Source organism: Triticum urartu, chromosome 4A (genome assembly GCF_056163025.1).
Source record: "Triticum urartu cultivar PI428250 chromosome 4A, HENAU_Tu73, whole genome shotgun sequence".
Lineage (NCBI taxonomy): Eukaryota > Viridiplantae > Streptophyta > Magnoliopsida > Poales > Poaceae > Triticum > Triticum urartu.
Window position 1 is genome coordinate 336,902,557 of NC_141876.1, and position 25,878 is coordinate 336,928,434.

A 25,878-nucleotide genomic window follows, 5' to 3' on the forward strand; every position below is an offset into this window, starting at 1 on the left:
AGTCTATATTGATGATATTGTTGTCAAATCGGACGCTTTTGAATCTCACTTGGCCGATTTGTGTTTAGCTTTTGAAAGAATGAAAAACTATGGACTAAAGATGAATCCTTTGAAGTGTGCATTCGGTGTGTCAACTGGTAAGTTTTTGGGCTTCATTATCCATGAAGATGGCATATAGATTGATCCCAAAAAGATAGAGGCCATACAGAAAGTGGAAGCTCCAACATGCAAGAGAGATATGCAAAAGTTCCTTGGCAAGGTCAATTACTTGAGGAGGTCCATAGCTAATCTATCAGGGAAGGTTGATGCGTTTACTCCTATCCTTCGGTTAAAGAATGATGTTGATTTCACTTGGGGGGCAAAAACAGCAAGAAGCATTTGATATGATCAAAAATTATTTGTGCACTCCTCCGGTGATGAAAGCACCGAAGCATAGGGAACCCTTCAGGCTTTACATTGCAGCAGAGGAAGGAGTTATTGGTGCTGTTTTGACTCAAGAAACCGAATGAAAAGAGCATGCTATTACATATTTGAGCAGGCGCTTATTGGACGCCGAGACAAGGTATACATTTATTGAAAAATTATGTCTATGCTTATATTATGCTTGCACAAAATTGAGACATTATTTAGTGCTGAGTGCTTGCGTAGTAGCTTGTCAGACCGATGTCATTAAATACATGTTGCATAGGCCAATTCTTAGTGGTAGAATTGGCAAGTGGGCTTATGCTTTGATTGAATATGATTTGGCTTATGAATCTCTAAAATCCATGAAAGGCCAAATCGTTGCTAAATTTATTGTTGAACATCAGATTGATGACAAGTATGACATTGATATAAACCTTGTCTCATTAGTACCGTGGAGATTATATTTTGATGGTTCAGTTTGTAGCAATGGCCAAGGTGTTGGTATTGTTTACATATCTCCTCATGGTGTTGTTTTTGAAGCCTCATGCCGCTTAGAATATTTTTGCACAAATAATCAAGCCAAATATGAAGCATTGTTATTCGGTTTAGAGATGTTGCTTGCTATAGGTGTTACACTTATTGAGGCTTATGGTGATTCATTACTAGTGGTGCAGCAAATATCCAAAGTCTTTCAGTGTTTGGACGAATCACTTAATGTTTATCTTAATAAATGTCTAGATGTAATTTCTACTTTGGATTGTTTTAGCATTGCTCATATATCTAGACATGACAATTGGAAAGCAAATGAGTTGGCACAACAGGCATCCGGCTACCATGTTGATCATGGCGTGTTTCATATTTCTGGAAAGCCGATGTCTAGTCTTGCCGACGTAGGGGAGGCCGAACCAGAGCCCACCGTTTCGGCCACTAATAAAATATTCAATGCAGGAGAAAGTCAAGACTGGAGGAAACCCATTGTTGATTATTTGTGTGATCCTAGTAGAAGGGTGGACAGGGCTGTTCGGCGGATGGCTTTCAAGTATATAATGAGAGATGATCTCTATCGTCGAACGGTTGATGATGTTCTTCTAAAGTGCTTGGACGAGGACCAAGCAAGAGTTGCTATGGTGGAGATCCATGAAGGTATTTGTGGCACTCATCAATCGGCTCCCAAGATGAAATGGTTGCTACGGCATGCTGGATTTTATTGGCCGACTATGATTAATGATTGCTTCAGATATTACAAAGGGTGTGAAGCTTGTCAAAAATTTGGTGATATTCAGTTGGCTCCTGCTGCTATGTTACATCCCATTATCAAGCCGTGGCCTTTCAGAGGATGGGGTTTAGACTTTATTGGACAAATTCATCTGTCTTCCTCAAAGGGGCATCGGTTCGTATTGGTGGCAACCGATTATTTCACTAAATGGTCTGAAGCAGTACCTCTCAAGAACATGACACATACGGAGGTGATTAAATTCATAACCGAGCACATTATTCATAGATTCGGCATTCCTCAAACATTGACTACAGATCAAGGCTCCTCTTTCATGTCACACCAAGTTAGAGAATTTGCCGAATCTTATAACATAAAATTGCTCAATTCCTCTCCATATTATGCCCAAGCCAATGGACAAGCTGAGTCTAGCAATAAAATTTTAATTAAGCTCATCAAGAAGAAGATTGAGGATAATCCAAGGAGATGGCATGAGTTGTTGTCTGAAGCTTTGTGGGAACAAAGGATCTCAAGGCATGGTGCTACGAAGGTGACTCCATATGAGCTAGTATACGGTCAAGAGGCTGTTTTACCGGTGGAAGTGATTTTGAATGCTTTGAGAATAGCCAAACAAAATGATTTATTGGCAGTAGACTTTTATAACTTGATGATGGACAATATTGATGAGGTTGTCGATAAACGTTTGGCTGCTTAGAAGGCCATAGAGAGGGACAAGTTGAGGGTAGCAAGGGCTTACAATAAGAAGGTTAAGTTGAAGAATTTTCAAGTTGGCGATCTCGTCTAGAAAGTAATTCTCCCGATTGGTTCAAGGGACAGAAAATTCGGGAAGTGGTCTCCAAGTTGGGAAGGTCCTTTTAGAATTGCAAGAATAGTTCCCGGAAACTCTTATTTTGTGGAATCCGTACAAGGGGCACTGTTACCTCGAGCTCTCAATGGCAAGTACTTGAAGAAATACCACCAAAGTGTGTGGCAAGAAGCCTAAGTGGGCAATGGCCGATATATGACTATCGCCCTTAGCACAAACATGGCCGATACCAGATTATCGTCCTGAGGAAAATAAATGGCCGATGGAGTGTTGACATCGTCCTTAGAACAAACACAATACAAGTTATTTTTCGGCACACAAGCTTTGCCGAAAAATAGGGGGGCATGTGTTGACACCAGATTTTGGCATGGTCACGAATCCTGGTTCGTATGCAAAAGTTAGAGGCAACACCTCGCGGGCCGGCCCTGAGTGAGAAAGTATTCGGCCATTGCCGGCTGAATGAAACCTTGCCGGGGTAAAACCTTGCTGATGTGAGGGCTTGCCGACATGGAAAGCTTGCCGGCGGAGAAGCTTGCCGGCGTGGAAAGCTTGCTGGCGGAGAAGCTTGCCGGTGTGAAATCTTGCCGAGGGAGAAACCTTGCCGAAGAGGAACTCTTGCCGGGGTAGAAACCTTGCCGAGGAGGAACTCTTGCCGGCGTAGAAACCTTGCCGAGCTAGGGAGAACCCTTGCCGGTGTAAAAACCTTGCCGGGGTGAAACCATGTCGGTGCGGAAAGCTTACCCGGGTGAAGGTTTGCTCGGGGTAGAGGTTGTGATAGTCAATCCGACCAGAAGCTGAAGATGGGCTCAAATGATTTTCTAGATGGACTCAAATGGAGAAGTGATCTACATGAAAGAGTTCTGTATTATTGATATGAACATCTTTGAAATTTGGGTCATCGCCGTCCGATTTCATCTCGAAGGCCGAAACTATGCTCGAAGTACCAAGATATTATATTCAAAGTACAGTTTAGCTGATTAAGCCCCCAAGACGACCTCAAATGAAAAAATGATCTACACGGGTTGTCTTCGTCTCGTCGAAACGATTGATTTTGATATACAAATCGTTCAAATCCGAGTTTATATGCAAAAGTTAGAGCAATCGGAGTGCAGCCCTCTCACGAGGCGAGATGTGGCGCGCCCCACCAGACACATGTCTGATGGATAGCGCGAGGAGATAGCCTGTGTTGCGAGACCGATCTGACCCTCAAGATGATCTCTGATCAAAAAACCTTCAACATGAAAGTTGTTCGTCTCGTCGAAACGGTCAAGATTGCTTTTGGGCTTGTTTTCATCCGAGATCGTTTACCGCCGCAAAAAGGACATGCAAGTTGCAGCCAGTTTAAGCCGAACAGTTCTGGAAAGTTTGGATAAAACCAGTCCGAATTTGACTAGGGTTTTGGACATGAATTGATGTAATTTTCTTGTAAGGAAAGCCTAGATAAATCCTTTGCTTGTACGGGAAGTCCAGCCGCCTCTTATATATGTTGGGGGTGACGGCCGATTGAAACAACACACAATCGAACAAATCAATATACTACCTTTTCATCTACGTTTTATCTCTCCACCGTTTTTCTCTCTCGTTCTTCGCTGTTCTTCGTTTGAGAGCTGCGAATTCCGAGGCTCTAGGGGCGAGCGAATTGACCTAGGGTAGCCCATAGCTGCCGCACTCCCTAACGGGGTCCCTCCCGTGGGTGTGGGGTTTTCGGGTCTGCAAAAGCGCCCGTCGACTGTCTTGCATATCGCGCTGTCGGTCGGGTCTCCTTCGACGTGAGCTGCGGTGCATCACCCCCGGCGTCCAGGGTACATGTGATGTGTTCGTGTGTCAACAGAAATCATCGTGTTTTATAATACGAAGCCGCCGCCAAGCGCTAAAACCTCTCGGGAGGGCTGATCTCGAGTCCATTCTGGGCTCTGGAGAGGGGAATCCGTCGCTATCATCATCATCAACCATCCTCCATCATCAATTTCATAATGCTCACCACCGTGCGTGAGTAATTGCATCGTAGGCTTGCTGGACGGGGATGGGTTGGATGGGATCTATCATGTAATCGAGTTAGTTTTGTTAGGGTTTGATCCCTAGTATCCACTATTTTCTGAGATTGATGTTGCTATGACTTTGCTATGCTTAATGCTTGTCACTAGGGCCCGAGTTCCAAGATTTCAGATCTGAACCTATTATGTTTTCATCAATATATGAGTGTTCCTGATCCTATCTTGCAAGTCTATATTCACCTATTATGTGTTATGATCCGTTAACCCCAAAGTGACAATAATCGGGATACTTACCGGTGATGATCGTAGTTTGAGGAGTTAATTTATTCACTATGTGTTAATGCTTTGTTCCAGTTCTCTATTAAAAAGGGGCCTTAATATCCCTTAGTTTCTGTAAGGACCCCGCTGCCACAGGAGGGTAGGACAAAAGATGTCATGCAAGTTCTTTTCCATAAGCGCGTATGACTATATTCGGAATACATGCCTACATTACATTGACGAACTGGAGCTAGTTCTGTGTCACCCTAGGTTATGACTATTACATGATGAAACACATCCAGCATAATTCTTCATTACCAATCTATTGCCTACGAGCTTTCCATATATTGTTCTTCGCTTATTTACTTTCCCGTTGCTATTGCTATCATCACTACAAAATACCAAAAACATTGCTTTTACTACTGTTACCTTTTGTTATCATTACCACTACTATCATATTTTGCTACTAAACACTTTGCCGCAGATATTAAGTTTCCAGATGTGGTTGAGTTGACAACTCAGCTGCTAATACTTGATAATATTCTTTGGCTCCCCTTGTGTCGGATCAATAAATTTGGGTTGAATACTCTACCCTCAAATACTGTTGCGATCCCCTATACTTGTGGGTTATCAAACACCATTTACCAGTCTGTACCCTAGGTATTTAAAGTTCGTCCATGGATGATATTGGCTGCGATCTCAATCATTTGGATGCATAAACATATTGAACGTGTGTATATCTGAATCTTTTTGTGAATTATCTATCAATATTGTCGTGTGATCTATCAATCATTTGGATGCATAGACATGCTGAACTTGTGTATATATGAATCTTTTGAGTTGTTGATTGTGAATGTTGGCTATGAATATGAACGTGTCCTGTGAACCTGAGTTTGATACAAATGTTTACATTTTCTGTTGTACTTGTGTGTGAACTTGTTAGTATGAATAATGTGGGATTTGTGACGTGTGGGTGTCAACGACACACCTTCTTCCCGAGAAGAATTGCACCTGCTTTGTTAGGTTAGCAACGGTGCATCAGCTCTTTTTAATATTTTTGCTATGTCTTCCCCCTCCCCCGCTCAACCCCTGCCGTAATGTTTTTGGCCTCAAAACAAACATAGTACTACGTTGTTTTGGGGGCTTGATGAAAAAACGAGTGCTGGTTTCTATTGTAGCGAACAGACCTCAAACGGTCCGATCTCCGTGCTTTAGTGTCATCCCTGGATCAGTAATGCTGACACGCACAGTACTTGAAGGATTTACAACAGAGTAGCAATCACACACTTAGTACATCAAATGTCTCAAAAGAGAACTTATTACAATAAATATTGCTTCAGGCCATCTAATAACGATAATAGCGGAAGGCTTGGAAGATAAGTGAGTCCATCAACTCCAACGGCATCACTGAGTATAGAACCATGACCTAAAAGCACCTTACTCGTCGTCTGAAAAGATTGCAACATGAACGTTGCAGCCTGAAACGGGTCAGCACATGGAATATGCTGGCAAAGAAACACATAGAGAGTAATGAAAGAATAAGGCTATACTACATGCATATTTGGCTGGTGGAAAGCTCTATGGTTACAGTTTTGCGTGAAGCCAATTTTTCCCTACTGCAAAGGAATAATTTTTATTTAACTATCACGGTAGTTGTTAAACATTGAGAGTGTAGACACCCTGTCAATCTCAATTAAGCATCATATATATATATAACCCAACAATATTAATTAGAGTAACATGATGAGATTCACATGATAATCCAAGTACTAGATACTCAAGATGCCCATAACCGGGGACACGGCTAACCATGATTAGTTTATACACTCTGCAGAGGTTTGCGCACTTTCCCCACAAGACTCGATCTCCTCCATTGGGGTTCTCGCACTACATCATGTTTGAGAAATGGATGACCGAGACATAGTCTTTCAGAAGCGCTAGCACCTTACGAATGGGTAGATCGTTACACCTACTTTCCCCTACATCTGCTAGTCTACCACTGTAAGAGTTTGCACGACTTAATCAACTATGCTAGAGCCCATAGTAGCTTGTGGCTGCACACGGAAGTTTCTAGTATGAATGATCTCATGATCCCTTTGAGCCTAGGTGGCAGTCCATAAAGAAAAACAGGCAATCGCTGGAATACCCAGGTGCCTCAATCCACCCAGATGTGTATTTAAGTTGCCACCTTAAATAAACCATTAATTTAACAATCTCACATCTGCCATGGATACACTCACCCAATCCACATCTACAAGCATAGAATGGCAATATAAGCAACATAGAAGTAACTCCCAAGGGTTTGATAATAAAATAGGTAATAGGTACTACCTCATCTACTTCCCAACCCACAATTTAATTAGATCCTAATCATGCAATGTTTGAGGATTGATCTAATGCAATAAAAACTGGGTAGTAGGAGGTATGATCAAAGTGTCACTTGCCTTGCTGATGATCCGTGAAACCTAGCGATTCGAAGTAGCAAGCGGCACACTCCGGGTACTCTATCGCAAACAAACAAGCATACAATAAGTAGTCATCTAATGCACGGGTAAAATTCAAATAAGATATCTAACCAGAAAGTTCAACTTAACAACTCCGGTTTGCAAAAAGAATCAAATCGAACGAAGCAACGAAAGTCAAACGGCAAACGAAACAAGCTTTGTTTACTAATCTGGATCAAAGGCAAATTTTATAGAGGCAAAAACTTGTTTGAGTTGGTTAAACGGAAAGAGGGTTTCGAGACGAAACTCCAGGCGCTTGAATCACCTGATTCCGATAAACGAGCGAAAATATATACTAGAACGAAAATCGGATCTGAAATCGCGATCAGAAATAATCGCGAGAAATCCGAGAAAAAGAAAAACGACGAACAGATTAACGAACGAACGTTCGTTTTCTATAACTAAACGATGAACGCGTCCGTTAAAACAAACGAACGAGCAAAAACTCGCTAAATAAACTAAACTGGAAAAAACCGATCTATCTGAAAAACGGATCTAAAAAAACCGATCAAAAACCGGTGAAAACCGAATGGTTTTCTCAGAAAAACCGGCGGCGGCAGCGGGGTCAACCTCGGCGGCGCGGGGCGATGGCACGGCGGGGCGGTGGTGCGGCAAGGCGGCGGAGCGGCGCGGCGTGGGGCGGCGGGGCGGTGGCGCGCGGCAGCGGCGGTGGCCTAGGGTTAGGGTTCCGGTGCGGGGCGGCGGCTGGGCTAACGGGCTCGGGGTCGGCGCTATATAAAGGCCCGGCCATAAGAGTCCGGGCTGAACCGGCTCTAAGTCGGTTGCGTTTTAAAAAAATATTACGCGTAGAAAAATAAATAAAAGAAATACTAAACAGACTCCAAAAATCCCGAAATAAATTTTGTCCGGCTTCTAAAATCAAGCCGAACAGGATGAACATTTATTTGGGGCATAAATGCAATTTTGAAAAACATGCATTTTTCCTAAATTCAAATAAAATAACAAATAACTCCAAAATAAAATCTTATTTGATTTTATTATTAAATCCTCAATATTTCTTTATTTTGGGAAGTCATTTTATTCCCTCTCTCATATTTTTGTAATAGAAATAATTGAAGATAAAATAAATAAAATCACATGATCCAGTTTTAAAAATTTGAGAAAACTCAAATATGAAAATCATGAAATCCCCAACTCTCTCCGAGGGTCCTTGAGTTGCGTAGAATATCTAGGATCAAGCCAGAAGCAAATAAAATATGATATGCATTGATGATCTAATGTATAACATACCAAATTGAAAATTTGGGATGTTACAAACCTACCCCCCTTAAGATGAATCTCGCCCTCGAGATTCGGGTTGGCTAGAAAATAGGTGAGGGTGGTCCTTCAGCAAATCTTCCTCTCGTTCCGAGGTGGCTTCATCCTTGCTGTGATGGCTCCACTGAACTTTGCAAAACTTGATAACCTTGCTGCGGGTGACTCGGCTGGCATACTCAAGAATCTTGACTGGTTTCTCCTCATAGGTCAAATCACTGTCCAACTGAATCGCTTCCAGCGGCACTATATCTCTCAGCGGTATATCAGCCATCTCTGCGTGGCACTTCTTCAACTGGGAAACGTGGAATACATCGTGAACTCCTGACAATCCTTCAGGAAATTCCAACTTGTAGGCTACTTCTCCCATATGCTCCAAAACCTTGTATGGTCCTACAAAACGTGGCGCTAACTTCCCTTTAACACCAAAGCGCTTAACTCCTCGAAGTGGAGATACTCGAAGATAAACTCGGTCTCCGACTTCATAAATTGTCTCCTTGCATTTAGAATCTGCGTAGCTCTTCTGCCTAGACTAGGCTACCTTGAGCCTATCGCGAATCAATTTCACCTTTTGTTCAGACTCCTTAATTAAATCTGGTCCAAACAACTGGCGGACTCCAACTTCATCCCACGACAATGGGGTCCTGCACCTCCTTCCGTACAAGGCTTCAAAAGGGGCCATCTTCAAACTGGATTGATAACTGTTGTTGTAGGGGAACTCTGCGTATGGAAAATTCTCGTCCCAACTAGATCCGTAATCTAGCGCGCAAGCTCTCAGCATATCCTCCAAAATCTGATTGACTCTCTCGGTCTGTCCATCTGTCTGTGGATGAAAAGCTGTGCTGAACTCTAGCCTGGTACCCAAGGTTTCGTGCAACTGATTCTAGAACTTTGAGGTAAACTGGGTTCCTCTATCTGATACAATACTCCTTGGAACTCCATGCAGACATACGATCCTAGTCATGTATATCTTTGCCAACTTAGCACTGGTGTAGGTAGTCTTCATTGGGATGAAATGAGCTACCTTTGTCAAACGATCGACTACAACCCAAATCGAGTCATAGCTTGAACGAGTTCTGGGCAATCCCATAATAAAATCCATGCCTAGCTTATCCCACTTCCATTCGGGTATCGACAATGGCTGTAACAACCCTACTGGCTTCTGATGCTCTGCCTTTACTCTCTGACATACGTCACAAATTGCTACATACTCTGCAATATCCTTCTTCATTTCGGTCCACCAGAAAGTATCCTTCAAATCCAAATACATCTTGGTATTTCCTGGATGAATTGAATATGGTGAATCATGGGCCTCCTGTAGAATTAACTTCCTGATCTCTGGGTCGTTAGGCACATAAACGCGGTCTTCAAACCATAGGGTATCGTGCTCATCCTCAAGAAATCCTTTAACTTTTCCTTTGCTCATCTTCTCCTTTATAGAGGCAACCTCCCTATCAGTCTTCTGAGCTTCTCTGATCTTATCCATCAAAGTAGACTGAATCTCCAATGCTGCTACATAGCCTCTCAGAACTATCTCCAAACATACCTCATGAAGGTCCTCGGCTAACTCCTTCGGTAAATCTCCCGTCATTAGGGTGTTGACATGGCTTTTACGGCTCAGCGCATCGGCTACTACGTTAGCCTTTCCGGGATGATAATGCAATCTCATGTCATAATCCTTGATGAGCTCTAACCATCTTCTTTGCCTGAGATTTAGCTCCTTCTGTGTGAAAATGTACTTCAAACTCTTGTGATCCGTGTACACCTCACAATGGTTTCCAATGATAAAATGTCTCCAAGTCTTTAAGTCATGAACTATGGCTGCTAACTCCAAATCATGCATGGCATAGTTCAACTCATGAGGCTTAAGCTGTCGTGAGGCATATGAAACAACTCTTCCCTCCTGCATAAGCACCGCTCCAAGTCCTCGACGTGAAGCATCGCAATACACCTCATAATCCTTGTTCTGATCCGGCAAAATCAACACTAGTGATGTAACCAAACGTTTCTTCAACTCCTGGAAACTGGCCTCACATTCCTCAGTCCATATGAACTTGGTATCCTTTTTCAAAAACTCCGTCATAGGCTTCGAAATCTTCGAGAAATTTTCAATGAATCTCCGGTAGTATCCTGGGAGTCCCAGAAAACTCCGGATTTCTCCAACTGTTGTTGGGGCTTCCCAACTTGTCATAGTGTCAACCTTGGTGGGATCTACGGCTATACCTTCTCCGGATATAACGTGTCCGAGGAATCCAACTTCCGTCAACCACAACTCACATTTGCTAAACTTGGCATATAACGGATGTTCTCCGAGCATCCCAAGTACCAAACGCAAATGCTCCTTATGCTCCTCTTCATTCTTCGAGTAAACCAGAATATCATCAATGAACACTACGGCGAACTTATCCAAAAACTGCATAAACACCTTGTTCATCATGTTTATAAAATAGGCGGGTGCGTTAGTCAGACCAAATGACATAACAGTATACTCGTACAGCCCATACCTGGTGGTAAAAGCCGTCTTAGGTATATCCTGTTCTCGAATCTTCAACTGATGGTATACTCATCGCAGATCGATCTTGGAAAATACCTTGGCTCCTTGCAATCGATCAAACAGATCATTGATCATCGGTAGTGGGTACTTGTTCTTGATTGTTACTTCATTAAATCCTCGATAATCGACAACCATCCTTAATGATCAATATCAATCCTTTTTCTCCACTAGAAGTACTGGTGATCCCCAAGGCGAAGAACTTGGGCGAATATAGACTTTATCCAGTAACTCTTTAATCTGCTTCTTAATCTCCTCCAAATCTTTTCCGAGCATCCTGTATGGTCTCTTAGATATTGGCCCTGTGCCTGGCAAAAGCTCAATCAAAAACTCAATATCTCTATCTGGTGGCATGCCTGGTAACTCCTCTGGAAATACGTCAGGGAAATCCTTCACCACTGGTACTTCCTCCTGTACAACTCCTGTTAGGGAGTTTACTTGAGTCCTCTTTGGCACATGTCGGGATACATACTTTATCCTTCTTCCTTCTGGGGTGGTAAGAAAAATCGACTTACTGGCACAATCGATGTTTCCTCCATACATCGAAAGCCAATCCATACCCCGAATTACATCCAAACCTAGCGATTCCAAAATGATCAAATCCGAGGGAAACACATGCCTACCTATACTCAATGGCACTTGAAAACACCCTCGGCTGGCCATATACTCCGCTCCTGGTGACCTTACTAGCATAGGTCTTCTAAGAACCTTGGTGGGCAGGTTATACTTATCCACGAATCCCCGTGAGATGTATGAATGCGATGCACCAGTATCAAAAAGAACAATTGCAGTAAAAGACTTAACCAAAAACTTACTGATTACTGCATCCGGCTGTTCTTCAACCTCCTCCACGTTTACGTGGTTCACCTGTCCCCTGTTGAAAGGGTTTGGCTTCTTCCCAGAGCTTTCGTTGCCATTTCCATTCTAGGATTCAGGACATTCATTGGCATATTGTCCGGTCTTCTGACACTTAAAGCAAGTGACTTGGCTCAGGTCTCTCTTGGCTGGGGTTGACAGGTTGGTACGGTTCTGGCTGTTGCTTCCTCCATTCCCATTACCATTCTTGGGGCCATTATGATTATGCGAACTTCCTCCCCCATGGGTATGCTGAAAATGTCCTCCTGGTTTAGGGGTAAAACACGGCCTCTCTTGAGCTCCAGAGTTGTACTTCCCTTGTCCATGCTTCCTCTTACGGTTTTCAATCTGTTGCTGCCTCCCTTCAATCATAAGAGCACGATCTACCAACTCCTGGTAGTTGTTGAAGTTTTCTACCATCAACTGCATGCTCAACTCATCATTCAGTCCTTCTAGAAACTTCTCCTGCTTAGCTGCATTCGTAGCAACGTCATCTGGGGCATAACATGCAAGCTTACTGATGTCATGCAAATACTGGCCAACTGTCCGTCCTCCTTGGCGCAAGTTGCGAAACTCACGCTTCTTCATGGCCATAGCTCCTGCTGAAACATGCGCAGTACGGAAAGCCTATTGAAACTGGTCCCACGTGACAGTGTCGATAGGGTAAGTGGCTATGAAATTTTCCCACCATGATGCTGTGGGTCCATCCAACTGATGTGCGGCAAATTTCACCTTTTCCGCATCTGTGCATCCTGCCGTGGTCAACTCCCTTGCTGTCTTGTGGAGCCAATCATCTGCTACTATAGGCTCGGTGCTACTAGAGAACACCGGGGGATTCAGCCTAAGAAAACGGGTTAAGTGATCAACAGGTGGTGGTGGTGGTGGTGGGTTGTTGTTGTTCCCCTTATTCTGATTCTGGACTAGCAACTGCATCAACGTATTCTGCTGCTGGATCAACAGAGTGTGCTCCGGTGGGAAGGTAAATCCGGGGTCACGTCTCGAAGGCATCTGATGGGTTTAGAAAAGATGATATTTAAGAATAGAGAGAGGTCTAGAGATAAATCACTACCCATATGCACATGAGGCAAATGCACACAAAATCACTTTATTCAATCAAACAAGGACATACAATAGGTCTAACTATCGCAAAAGTGCTCGAACTACTATATTTACATGGTGGAATACTACTACTGATGGGGTGGTCTACTAGAAATATTCTTCGGTTGCAGACTCCATGATATCTGCTCCAGCTTCATCAACATAGTCATCATCGCTATCGTCTGGGTCCGAGTCGGTGCCGTCGATGATGATGTAGTCTTCCGGGCGAATCTCCTTGGGTTCTTCGTCTTCTTCTACTGATGTAGGGTCTCCCATGAATATTCCAATCTTCTTGATCAGGTCGTCATTTTTCTCCACTAATACTTCAATTTCCTCCATATAATCTTCACGTGTGGCCTTGAGTTCTTCCTCCAGTTCTATGATTCTTGTCCACGCCTTCTTCAGATCTATCATGTCTGCGCACATCTGGTTCTCCTGACGTCGAATGTGCTGGTTTAACTCCTGGATGAAAGATGCGACTGATCTATCCTTCTTGGTGCTGATCATCTCCCAGTGCTCATCTCGACGCCCACAAATCTGGTAGATAGTATCCTTGAGATCATTGCGGTAAACTTCTCCAATATGTCCCATGGCGATGTGAGCTGCCATGCTCTTTCCTAGACTCCAGGTTGGTGCATCAAAGGAAAACTCTATGGGCTCAGTGACTGGCATGAACGTCCTTCCTAGAACTTCAACTTGAATCATCCAGCGCTCCTCTTCAGGTAAAGTGGCGTTGTAGGTTCCGGTGAAGCTTGGTACTCCGCTGTTCAGGTATCTAGTGACTTCCTTCAAGTGACGTCCAAAGGGTATATCTTCATCCGGTTGCGCGAACTTGTTCCTTGCATCCGCCATCCTAAAAGAGTAGAAAAGATCAGAAGTCAGAAATGAGAAGAGTGAGTAGTGATCTAGGGCTTTAGCTTAGTGGTCGTGTCCTACAGTCAGCGTGTGCTCTGATACCATATTGTAGCGCCCAGACCTCAAACGGTCCGATCTCTGTGCTTCAGTGTCATCCGTGGATCAGTAATGCTGACACGCACAGTACTTGAAGGATTTATAACAAAGTAGCAATCCCACACTTAGTACATTGAATGTCTCAAAAGAGAACTTATTACAATAAATATGGCTTAAGGCCATCTAATAACGATAACAGCGGAAGGCTTGGAAGATAAGTGAGTCCATCAACTCAAACGACATCACTGAGTATAGAACCACGACCTAAAAGCACCTTACTCGTCGTCTGAAAAGTCTGCAACATGAACGTTGCAGCCCGAAACGGGTCAGCACATGGAATATGCTGGCAAAGTAACACATAGAGAGTAATGAAAGAATAAGGCTATACTAGATGCATATTTGGCTGGTGGAAAGCTCTATGGTTACAGTTTTGTGTAAAGCCAATTTTTCCCTACTGCAAAGGAATAATTTTTATTTAACTATCATGGTAGTTGTTAAACATTGTGAGTGTAGACACCCTCTCAATCCCAATTAAGCATCATATATATATATAACCCAACAATATTAATTAGAGTAAAATGATGAGATTCACATGATAATCCAAGTACTAGATACTCAAGATGTCCATAACCAGGGACACGGCTAAACATGATTAGTTTATACACTCTGCAGAGGTTTGCGCACTTTTCCCCACCAGACTCGATCTCCTCCTTTGGGGTTCTCGCACTACATGATGTTTGAGAAACGGATGACCGAGACATAGTCTTTCAGAAGCGCTAGCACCTTACGAACGGGTAGACCATTACACCTACTTTCCCCTACATCTGCTAGTCTACCACTTTAAGAGTTCGCACGACTTAATCAACTATGCTAGAGCCCATAGTAGCTTGTGGTTGCACATGGAAGTTTCTAGTATGAATGATCTCATGATCCCTTTGAGCCTGGGTGGCGGTCCATAAAGAAAAACAGGCAATCGCTGGAATACCCAGGTGCCTCAATCCACCCAGATGTGCGTTTAAGTTGCCACCTTAAATAAACCATTAATTTAACAATCTCACATTTGTCATGGATACAATCACCCAATCCACGTCTACAAGAATAGCATGGCAATATAAGCCACGTAGAAGTAACTCCCAAGGGATTGATAATAAAACAGGTAATAGGTACTACCTCATCTACTTCCCAACCCACAATTTAATTATATCCTAATCATGCAATGTTGGAGGATTGATCTAATGCAATAAAAACTAGGTTGTAGGAGGTATTATCACAGTGTTACTTGCCTTGCTGATGATCCGCGAAACCTAGCGATTCGAAGTAGCAAGCGGCGCACTCCGGGTACTCTATCACAAACAAACAAGCATACAATAAGTACTTATCTAATGCACAAGTAAAACTCAAATAAGAGATCTAACCAGAAATTTTAACTTAAGAACTCAGGTTTGCAAAAAGAATCAAATCGAACGAAGCAACGAAAGTCAAACGGCGAAAGAAACAAGCTCCATTTACTAATCTGTATCTAAGTCAAATTTTACAGGGGCAAAAACTTGTTTGAGTTGGTTAAACGGAAAGAGGGTTTCGAGACGAAACTCCAGGCGCTTGAATCGCCTGATTCTGATAAACGAGCGAAAAGTTATACTAGAAAAAAAATCGGATCTGAAATCGTGATCATAAATAATCGCGGGAAATCCGAGAAAAAGAAAAACGACGAACAGATTAACAAACTGTCGGGTGGTAGATGCGACATATGCCAATGGGTGGCTTATCATTGTGGGAGCCAGTAAGACATCGCCGGTGCCTGGAAACGGGATAAGGCGAAGACATGCACGCCAGCGGATCTTACCCAGCTTCGGGGCTCTCCGTGGAGATAACACCCCTACTGCTGCTCTGCGGGGTCTCCGCATGTTCACTAGATGAATCAAGTAACTACACAATGCTCCTTGAGCTGTTTGGGGGGAGGAGGAAGAAGGGCACGGCTAGTCTGCTTCTACTCCCGGTGTGGTGTCTAGGACTAGTGAGGGGTCCAACCCTTTGCATGGGTGCTCCGAGGGGTTTATATAGCCTACCCCCCGGGGGTACAATGGTAATCCGACTGGGCGCGGGGCCCAGCCGTCTGTGACTGCGCTCGCCGGCTTCTGCGCCTGCTACTGGGGCCCGCCGGCTGGTGGGTCCCGCCGGCTGCGGGCCCCTTGGTCGACAGGCAGGCCCCACTGTCCAGGGCCTGGTCGGCGGCTGGTTACTGTGGCTCCATCTTGTTGACGTGAGCTTCATCGTGGTTAGCGCGGCTACAGTACCGCCGCCTATCAGGCGATCGCTGTAGCCTTACCGCGTCTTGTCTCCTTAATGGGGCGTCCTCTTCGAGGAAGGCGGCAAGCCGGCTGCGGGGAGCCGGCTCTGTCTTGGGCCGACTAGTTGGAGGCATGGCTGCCTTTGGGCGTCTCTCTGCTCAAAGGGGCCCACCGCCTGTGGGCCACGCTGGCGGCCCGTCGTGGGTGATGCCAGGGTCAACATGGAAACAGTGCTGCGTCGGACGGGTCATGCCTACCCCGTACGGCGCACTGTACCAGGCGTGCTCCGGGATTCGGGGGTGGCAGGCTCTACTGTAGCCACGCCTCGTCGCCACGCCGTTAGGTGGGTGCAAACTTCTGTGGGTACGGTCTAAACCGCATTATGGGGAGCCGGCTTCTTGGAGTCGGCCTTCTCATGGCCGGCTTCTTGGAGTCGGCCTTCTCATGAGGGCTAAAGTCGGACCGCCTTCCGAGAGCCGGCTCGGGTGGCAGCCGGCAAGGGGAAGGCGGCCCCACGTCTTTGATTCTTGAGAGCCGGGCGGGCTCGCAATGTTTTCAGAAGGGCCAGGGGAAGCCGGCTAGGCTACTCATGGCTATTTACTCCGACAGTAGTCCCCGAAGCTGATCGAGCTCCGAGGTGAGCAGGGGGACGAGAAGCTTGGTCAGCTTCCCATCCTGAAGAGCCGGCTTAGCGGGTGTACGCCGACTTCAGAGAGCCCCGCGTCTTGTAGGCGAGAGGAGGGGGGCAACCCGCGTGCCGACTACGGGCCCTCCCGCGGCCACGTGGCGGCGAGATCCTGCGAGCGCACGCGCGCGACGGGACGCCGCCGCAGGCCCGGGCCCGCCACTCGCGAGCCTTGGTCCGGGCACGGATCTTTCGTGGCCCACAGGGGCCGCTCGCCTTCTCGAGGCAGTTTCATTTCGCCGTTAAGGCTCGATAATCGCGGGACGTGGGGAGTGGGCACGATCGGTCCCCACGCTTCCCCATGCCGCGCCTCCTCGGCTCCGCCACGTGAGCCTATAAGTAGGGGGAGGAGGGAGAGCGACAGAGGTTCGCACGCTCCCTCTCGCTCCGCCCCTCCTAACCCTCGTCTTCTTCCTCTCGCTGCCGTCGCAGCTTCCCGTCTCAGCGCCGTCGCGTCTCTACACCGCCTCGCTCCCATGGCGTTGTCAAGCTCGTGGGACGGCTCCAACGTCCATGAAGACCACGTGGAGTTCCTTCGCCCGACCCGGCGCCTGCCCGGCGCCGACCGCGTATAGGTCCGCCTGGCGCCCTCGAAGGAGATCTCGCCGGCACCGGAGGAGGGCGAGCGGGTCGTCTTCCGCTCGCACTGCCTGCGCGGCTTCGGCCTTCCGGCGAGCGGGTTTCTGCGCTCTTTCCTCGACTTCTACAACCTCCGGCCGCATCACCTCACGCCCAATGTGGTGATGCTGCTGTCGGACTTCGTCTCCCTCTGCGAAGGCTTCTTGGGGCTGCTCCCCACGCTGGAGCTCTGGGGAGAGTTCTTCCAGAGCAAGCTCGGCACAGTCGTCGCCGGCGTGCCCGCCCCCTGCGGAGCCTTCATCGCCATGAGGAGGGCGAGCGAGAACAACCCGTTCCCGCCCATCCCCCTGATCCAGTCGGTGAAGGTTTGGCAAAGATCTTATTTCTGTGTGAAGAACGTCGCCGAGCAAGGAGACTACATCAACTTGCCGGCTTACGTAGCTGGCCCGCCGGCTGGGAGGCAGCCCTCGTGGAGCTTCCGGTCCCGGTCATTGACTCCGGCCGGGAACGCCGCCATCTCCCGGCTTCGGGTGTTGATTCAGTCGGAAGGCTTGCGCGGGGCCGACTTGGTGGCGGCCTTCGTGGAGCGCCGGATCCTTCCTCTCCAAAGCCGGCCCCATATGATGTGTCAGATGAGCGGCCGCTTCGACCCAAGCCATCTGAGCACATGGGAAATGCCCCACGCGGAGGTGGCGCTCATGGTTAACTACATCGCCAACTGCAAGCTCGCCGGGGACTGGCAATACGGCAAGGCGCCGTATTCTCGCGCCAATCCTCTGCCCATGGTAAGTTTCTCTCTCTTCTTTTTTTGTCGTCGGCCGGCTTCATGACGGCCCGCTTCTGACTAGTCGGTTCTTTTGAGCAGAACCCTCTTCTTGCACCGCCGGCCGGGGTGGCGGGGATCGAATGCTAGTATGCCCCCGACCGCACGGTGGATGACGTTGACGACCCGGACTTGGGGGCGGCCGCCATGGAAGACGCCGTCGTGGGGGACAGCGCCGAGCCCGGAGGCTCAAGGTTCACCGCAAGCTTCGAGGACTGGCCAGACGATTTCGAAGCCGAAGTCGCCCCGCGTCGCCAGCCGGCGGCCGACCAACAGGGCGCGGGCTCGTCTGTCGCGCCGGCTGCCGGTGGCGCGCAGAAGCGCCGGGCCGCTCTGGGCCTCTTCGGCAGTCGGCCGAAGATGTCCAAGCCCTCCACCGCTGCAACAAAGCGAGACAAGGCAGCCGCGAAGGCGGCCCGCTTCCGCAAGGCGGTGAAGCAGCCCCAGGCGGTCTCGTCGTAAGTCTTCAATTGCCTTGCTGCATTCTCGTCATCATTCTCTTTCTCTTCGAATATTCTTCTTAACCTTTCCTCGCTTGCTGGACAGGGCGCCGCTTTCCCTTGAGCGGGGCCCGGGCGCCTCCGTCGTGGGGCCGGCTGGAGTGTCTTCAAGCTCCCGCCGCATGTACCCCAGCGCCGATCTCAGGGAGGCCGTAGAGCGGAACGCCGGCGAAGCGCGGGAGGAGCGCGAGGCGGCGGAGAAGGCGGCCGCCCAGGCGGCGAGGGAGCAGGCCGAAGCGGCAGCCCAGGCCCAGACGGAGGCGGCTACCGCGGAGGCGGAGGCGGAAAGCTCGCGCAGCCAGCCTCTGCTGCTCGCCATTCCTCTCCGAGCCGTAGCCCCCGACACCCCGTTGCCCTTGGCGGAGGAGATCGTCCAAAACCCGCCGTTGTCGGAGAGGGGGGAGGACCCCGTGGCCTTGGCGGGGAGAGTGCCGCCAGCAGCGCCAACCGGAGCGGGCCAAAGCGGTCAATCGTCAGCGGCGCCAGAGGGGTCGGCCGGAGGTGAGCCGGAGAACAGAGCCGGCCACGAGGTGCAGCCGGCGACGGGCCGGCGCGTAGGGGGAGGCGCCGCTCCGCCGGAGTTGCGCCGAGCCGCGGGCGCAGGCCAGTCGGCATAAGATCTGGAGGCGGCCAGCACTGCCACGTCCGAGTGGACTCCCAGCGGGGGAACTGGCGAGCTAAATGTAGCGGCTCAAGGGGTCCGGAGCCGGCTGCAAGCTCAGGCCGCCCTGCTGCAACAGTTCACCCAGGAGTTCCTGTCAACGCGAGCCACTGTCCGGGTGAGTCCTTTGTTCTTGGCTGCTTTGCTTTCTTAATTTCTTCCATGGGGGCGCGTCAGCGCACCCACTGGGTGTAGTCCCCGAGATCCGGGCCGACTGCTGCGCAGTCGGGTCGGATCTTTCTCGACGGCTATCTTACTTTGCTTTTTTCTGAACCTTCAGGAATACCACAACCTTCGTGCTGCCGCCTTCAACTCCCAGGCTTGGGAGTTGAGCCGGCGGACCGACGACCTGGCCGACAGCCGAAGTAAGTACTTGGTTTTGTCTGTCTCCTGTGGGGGCGCGTCAGCGCACCCACTGGGTGTAGTCCCCGAGATTCGGGCCGACTGCTGCGCAGTCGGGTCGGATCTTTCTTGATGACTCTTTTCTTATTGGTTTTTTCTTTTTCTTTGTCTTCAGGGGCCAACGCCGACTTGAGGAAGGAGCTTGGCGAAGCGAAGGCCGCCCTCCACACCAAGGAGGCCGAGTGCGCCGCCTTGGTCCAGGAACGGGATCGCCTAGCCAAGAAGCTGGCCGACCAAGAGGAGAGCCACAAAGCGGTCCTGCAGGCGGCGAAGGAAAGTGAAGCCGCCTTGTTGGCGGAGTATGAGATGGCGGTGGCGAGCTGGTCTGAGACCCGGCGAGCCCTGGATGAAGGCTTCGGCCGGATCGAGGACTTGATCGATGGTAAGCTGCCTTCCTCGGCCCTACTCCTGCCCCTTGCCGCCTGGGTTTTTTGACTTATCTTGAGCTGTTGCTTGTTGTTTCTTGCAGATTACTTCCCGGGCTACTCAGCCTTCGCCACCCAAAGCATTGAGGCCCATCGTGAGGCGCGCCGTCAAGCGGGGGCCGACATTGCGCCGGATGCAAACCGGACCCTTGAGGAGCAGCTCCTAGCTGTCCAGGCACGGTTGTAGCCGGCTCATCGGATGCTTCGCCGGCTCCAACGTGCCAGGGCACAAGTGTTGGCCGCCCTCTGGCCCAGGGAGACGATCCCCCGCACCCCAAGCCGAACTGCCGACTGGCTGGAAGTCGCAGTTGGTCGCTTCGAGGCTTGGAAAGCGTCAGCGGCCCGCCTCAGAGCCGGGCGGGCGTTGGAATTCGTTCGGGCTTGGTACCCAGGGCTGAGCCTGGACCAGCTGTGCACTTGGCGGATGGAGGCCGACGCGGAGCTGGAGGAGGTGAGGCCGGCTATCGCCCAGCGAGCTTCGACGATCGCCAAGTGCACCGACATCAGCGTTTTCACACCCGAAATCGATGATGACGGTGTTGCTCAGCTGAAGGAGTGGTTCGGGCTGAACCCGGCGGTGGGCGAGGACTCGGCGGAGGAGATTGCCTCTAGCGGCGAGGGCGAAGAAGACGAAGACGAGGACGGCGAAGACGTCGAGCCGGCTGGTGGAACAACTAGCCGACCTTAGGCCGACCGTGCCTCCAGCAACAAGGCGCGTGGAAGCGCGCCCTCTGCGGGAGGCGGCGACCAAGCCGAAGTTCGTCAGCCAGCCGCTCCTTCAGCCGGCACGACCGTCTCCGCCAACCAGTCTGGCTCGTCGGCCGCTCCGCCAGCTTGACCTTCCGTCTTTATCTTTCCTGCTTTGTTGTATTTGAACAATCTTTGTTAAGTTTTCGCAATTCCACCCACTGGGGGTGTATCCAAACTATGTTGAATGCTGGCCTCTTGGAGGTCTTTTTATGTAAATATTATCATGTGCATGTTTGGTTTCCATTCGCGTATGCTTTTTATCCTTAGGCTTTTTCCTTTGTCGCTTTCCCTCTTTGGGGAGGCAAGTACTTGAGCTTTCTTGGACTGAAGTGAAGTGAATGGAAACCGGCCGGCAGGCTACTCTAGTAGCCAGTCGGCGGTGTGAGAAAAACCGGCTTTTGTTATATTAGTCCGTTAGTCCCTAGCCGTTTTTCGTGTGGGTGCCCGTTCCTACCTTTTACTCTTGCCAGCCGGACAGCCGGTTCTTCGAACTGCGACTTTTGGCAAGAGAAGGTTTGAGAGCTGGCACACTACTTGTCTGACTGCGGGTAGGACTTCTAACATAACTCCAGTCGACCAGTCCCCGAGCCGACTAGTCGAACTCGATGCCGGACGGAATAAGTAAATGATACGACAAGGTCATAAGCATGATACTTTTCATTCATAAATAAGGGATGGCAGTCCCCGAGCCCTCCTCGGGGATCCTATTGTCTTGTACTTAATACAAAAGTTAACGTGATACATACTGCCTTTCAACTGTAAAATCTTCGGAGGAGGTTGGCGTTCCATTGTCGTTCCGACTCCTTGCCGGAGTCGTCTCTCTTGCGCGCCTTCGGCTTCTGTGCGTCGATCAGGTAGTAGGAGTCGTTGCCTAGAGCTCTGCTGATGACAAAAGGGCCTTGCCAAGGGGCTGAGAGCTTGTGCTGGCCGGCTGTTCGCTGGATCAGCCGGAGCACAAGGTCGCCCTCTTGGAAATATCTTGGCCTGACCTTCCGGCTGTGGTAGCGGCGCAAACCCTGCTGGTAGATGGCAGACCGGCTAAGGGCTAACAGCCGGCTTTCTCCCAGTAGGTCGACGCCGTCTTCTCGTGCTTCCTTGGCCTCCGCTTCCATGTACATGGTTACTCGAGGCGAGTCGAATTCGATGTCAGTTGGGATGACCGCCTCGGCACCATACACAAGGAAGAAAGGGGTGAAGCCGGTTGACTTGTTTGGTGTAGTGCGCAGACTCCAAAGGACAACCGGCAGCTCATCGAGCCAACAGCCGGCTGAGCGCTCTAGAGGTACGACCAGTCGAGGCTTGATTCCGGATAGGATGAGGCCGTTGGCTCGCTCGACCTGGCCGTTTGACTGCGGGTGGGCGACGGATGCTAAGTCCAGCCGGATACCTTGGGCGGCGCAGAAACGTGCCAAGGCTCCTTTGGCAAAATTCGTGCCATTGTCGGTGATGATGCTGTGTGGCACGCCGCACCGAGTTGTTATGTCTGCGATGAACGTCACGGCAGTCGGCCGATTCAGCTTCTTGATCGACTTTGCCTCAATCCACTTGGTGAATTTGTCCACGGCGACGAGCAAATGCGTCATGCCGCCGCGCGCCGTCTTGAATGGGCCCACCATGTCCAGTCCCCAAACGGCAAAGGGCCAAGTGAGGGGAATGGTCTTGAGTGCCGAAGCCGGCACGTGTTGCTTGGAGCTGAAGAGTTGGCATCCCTTGCAATGTTTGACTAATTCTTTGGCGTCATCCAAAGCGGTCGGCCAGAAGAAACCATGGCGGAAGGCTTTGGTGACAAGTGATCTTGAGGCCGCATGGTGGCCGCATTCTCCTTGGTGAATGTCTGTGAGGATTGCAATGCCCTTCTCTTGCTCGACGCACCGTTGGAGGATTCCAGTGACACTGCGCTTGAGGAGCTCTCTATTGACGATTGTGTACGCACTGGCTCGACGCTGGACTTGTCTTGCTTCTGTTTCGTCAGCCGGCAGGTCTTGGTTTACTAGGAAGTTGAGGATGGACTGAGCCCATGATGGAGCCGCGACTTCTTCTACTGCCACCAGGGTGGGCGGGCTGGGCGGTGAGGTGCTGGAGTCGGCCGCCGGCTGTAGTGCTGGTGTAGTCCCCGGGCCGGCTACCGCAGTCCCCGAGCCGGTTGTGGCAGTCCCCGAGCCGGTTGCCGAAGTCCCCGAGCCGGCTGCCGAAGTCCCCGAGCCGGCCGCCGAAGTCCCCGAGCCGGCTGCCGACGTCGCCGGGCCGGCTACGGGGGTCTTGGGGTCGGCTACTTGATTCTTCGAGCCGGACCGGGCCGCATCGGGGTCAGGCGGCACGAAGATGGAATCAGATTCTGGAGACGGCTTGATAGACGACTTGAGGAGGCGTTGTAGAGCGACGCCGGTTGGAATTGCTTGCCGAGTGGAGCCTGTTCGAGCCAGGGCATCGACTGGCTCGTTGTCGGCTCGTGGTACGTGGAGGAACTCGCATCCTTCAAAGTATCCGCTGAGTTGTTGGACCAGGAAACAGTAGCTCGCCATATTCGCGTCCTTGGCGTCCCAGTCGTCGGATGATTGCTGGACCACCAGGTCCGAGTCGCCCTAACATAGGATCCGGCGAATGCCAAGTTCTTTGGCAAGCCGGAGCCCGTGTATGAGCGCCTCATACTCGGCCACGTTGTTGGAGGCAGCAAAGTGGATCTGTAGCGTGTATCTGAGCTTGTCGCCTTTCGGAGAGGTAAGGACGATGCCGGCTCCCAAGCCGGTGCGCATCTTGGACCCGTCGAAGTGCACCAATGGGTGGAGTCGGGAGCCGGTGGCAGGTACTGGGTCTCGGCCTAGTCGACGAGGAAGTCGGCCAGTGCTTGGGACTTGATGGCAGTGCGGGACTGGTAGAAGATCGTGTACGGGGCCAGCTCGATGGCCCATTTTGCCACCCGGCCGGATGCATCCCGGCTGCCTATGATTTCGGCTAGCGGGGCAGTGCATACGACCGTGATGGGATGCTCTTGAAAGTAGGGCTTCAGCTTCTTGGCGGTGAAGTACACGCTGTAACACATCTTTTGGTAGTGCAGGTAGTTCTGCTTTGAGGTGGACAGCACCTCGCTCAAATAATACACCGGCATCTGGACCGGCTGGGCTCGGCCTTCTTCTGGGCACTGGACTATGATGACGGTGCTGACCACCCGGCTGGTTGCGGCGATGTAGAGGAGCATGGGTTCTTTCTCAGTCGGCGCCGCGAGGACAGGCGGCGTGGCTAGCATCTTCTTCAGCTCATGAAAAGCTTGGTTGGCCTGGTCATTCCACTCGAAGTGAGTGCTCTTCTTCATGAGGCGGTAGAGGGGGAGAGCTTTCTCTCCGAGCCGGCTGATGAAGCGGTTCAGGGAGGCCAAGCACCCGGTGAACTTCTGAATGTCTCGAAGCTTGGTGGGGATCGCCATTCTCTCGATGGCCTTGATCTTCACCGGGTTGCACTCGATGCCGCGTTCGGAGACCAGGAAGCCTAGGAGCTGGCCGGCTGGCACTCCGAACACGCATTTCTCGGGGTTGAGCTTGATTTGGAACCGACGTAAGTTCTCAAATGTTTCCTTGAGGTCTCCCAGCAAGGTGCCGTGTTTCTCCATCTTCACCACGATGTCATCCACGTAAACGTGAGCGTTTCTGCCGAGTTGCTTGAGGAGGCACTTCTGCATGCAACGCTGAAAGGTGGCACCGGCATTTCTCAAGCCGAATGTCATGGTCAGGTAGCAGAAGGCTCCAAATTGCGTGATGAAGGTGGTCTTCAGGGGTCGTCCGGATCCAGCTTTATCTGATGGTATCCGGAGTAAGCATCCAAAAAACTCAACAGCTCGCATCCGGCTGTGGAATCTATTACTTGGTCTATCCTGGGCAGGGCAAAGGGATCTTTGGGGCAGGCCTTGTTGAGGCTCGTGTAGTCTATACACATGCGCCACTTGTTGTTCTTCTTTAACACAAGGACCGGGTTGGCGAGCCACTCTGGAAAGAAAACTTCCATGATGAAGCCGGCCGCCAAGAGCCGGGCTATCTCCTCCCCTACAATCCTGCGTTTCTCCTCCGACAGTCGGCGAAGGGGTTGTCTGACTGGCTTTGCGTCTTCTCGAACGTGTAGTTTGTGCTCGGCAAATTTCCTCGGAACACCCGGCATGTCCTTGGGGGACCATGCAAAGATGTCCCGATTCTCACGGAGGAAATCGGCGAGCTCGCCTTCCTATTTGTTGTTCAGGTTTGCCCGATGACGGCAAACCTCTCTGGATGCTCGGGGTCAAGAGGTATCTTCTTCGTCTCCTTGGCCGGCTGGAAAGATCCTTGAGCATCATGCTCCTTGGGGTCGGGGGACACGACCGACTGCTTGCCGGCTATGGCCACGACTCGGTCCAGCATCTTCTTCTCTTCGGCAATCACAAGGGACTCGGCCAGCCGGCTGCTGGCCGCTGCGCACTCGGAGGACTTCTTGTAATCACCGGCTACGGTGATGACGCCTTTGGTGCTTGGTATCTTCATCTTGAGGTATGCATAGTGGGGAACTGCCATGAATTTGGCCAAGGCAGGTCGGCCCAGCAATGCATGGTAAGGGCTCTCCAGGTCCACCACTTCAAACCAGATCGAGTCCCGGCGGAAATGCTCCTTGTCCCCAAAAAGTACATCAATCTTGATTTTGCCAATGGGGGCGTAGGACAGGCCAGGTACGATGCCGTGGAACACTGTCCGAGTGGGCGTGAGCTGCTTCGTCTTGACGTTTAGCTTCTCCAGGGTGTCACGATACAGGATGTTGATGCTGCTCCCGCCGTCTATCAACACACGGGAGAAGCGGGCGGCGCGTCTGTCCGTTGCAAG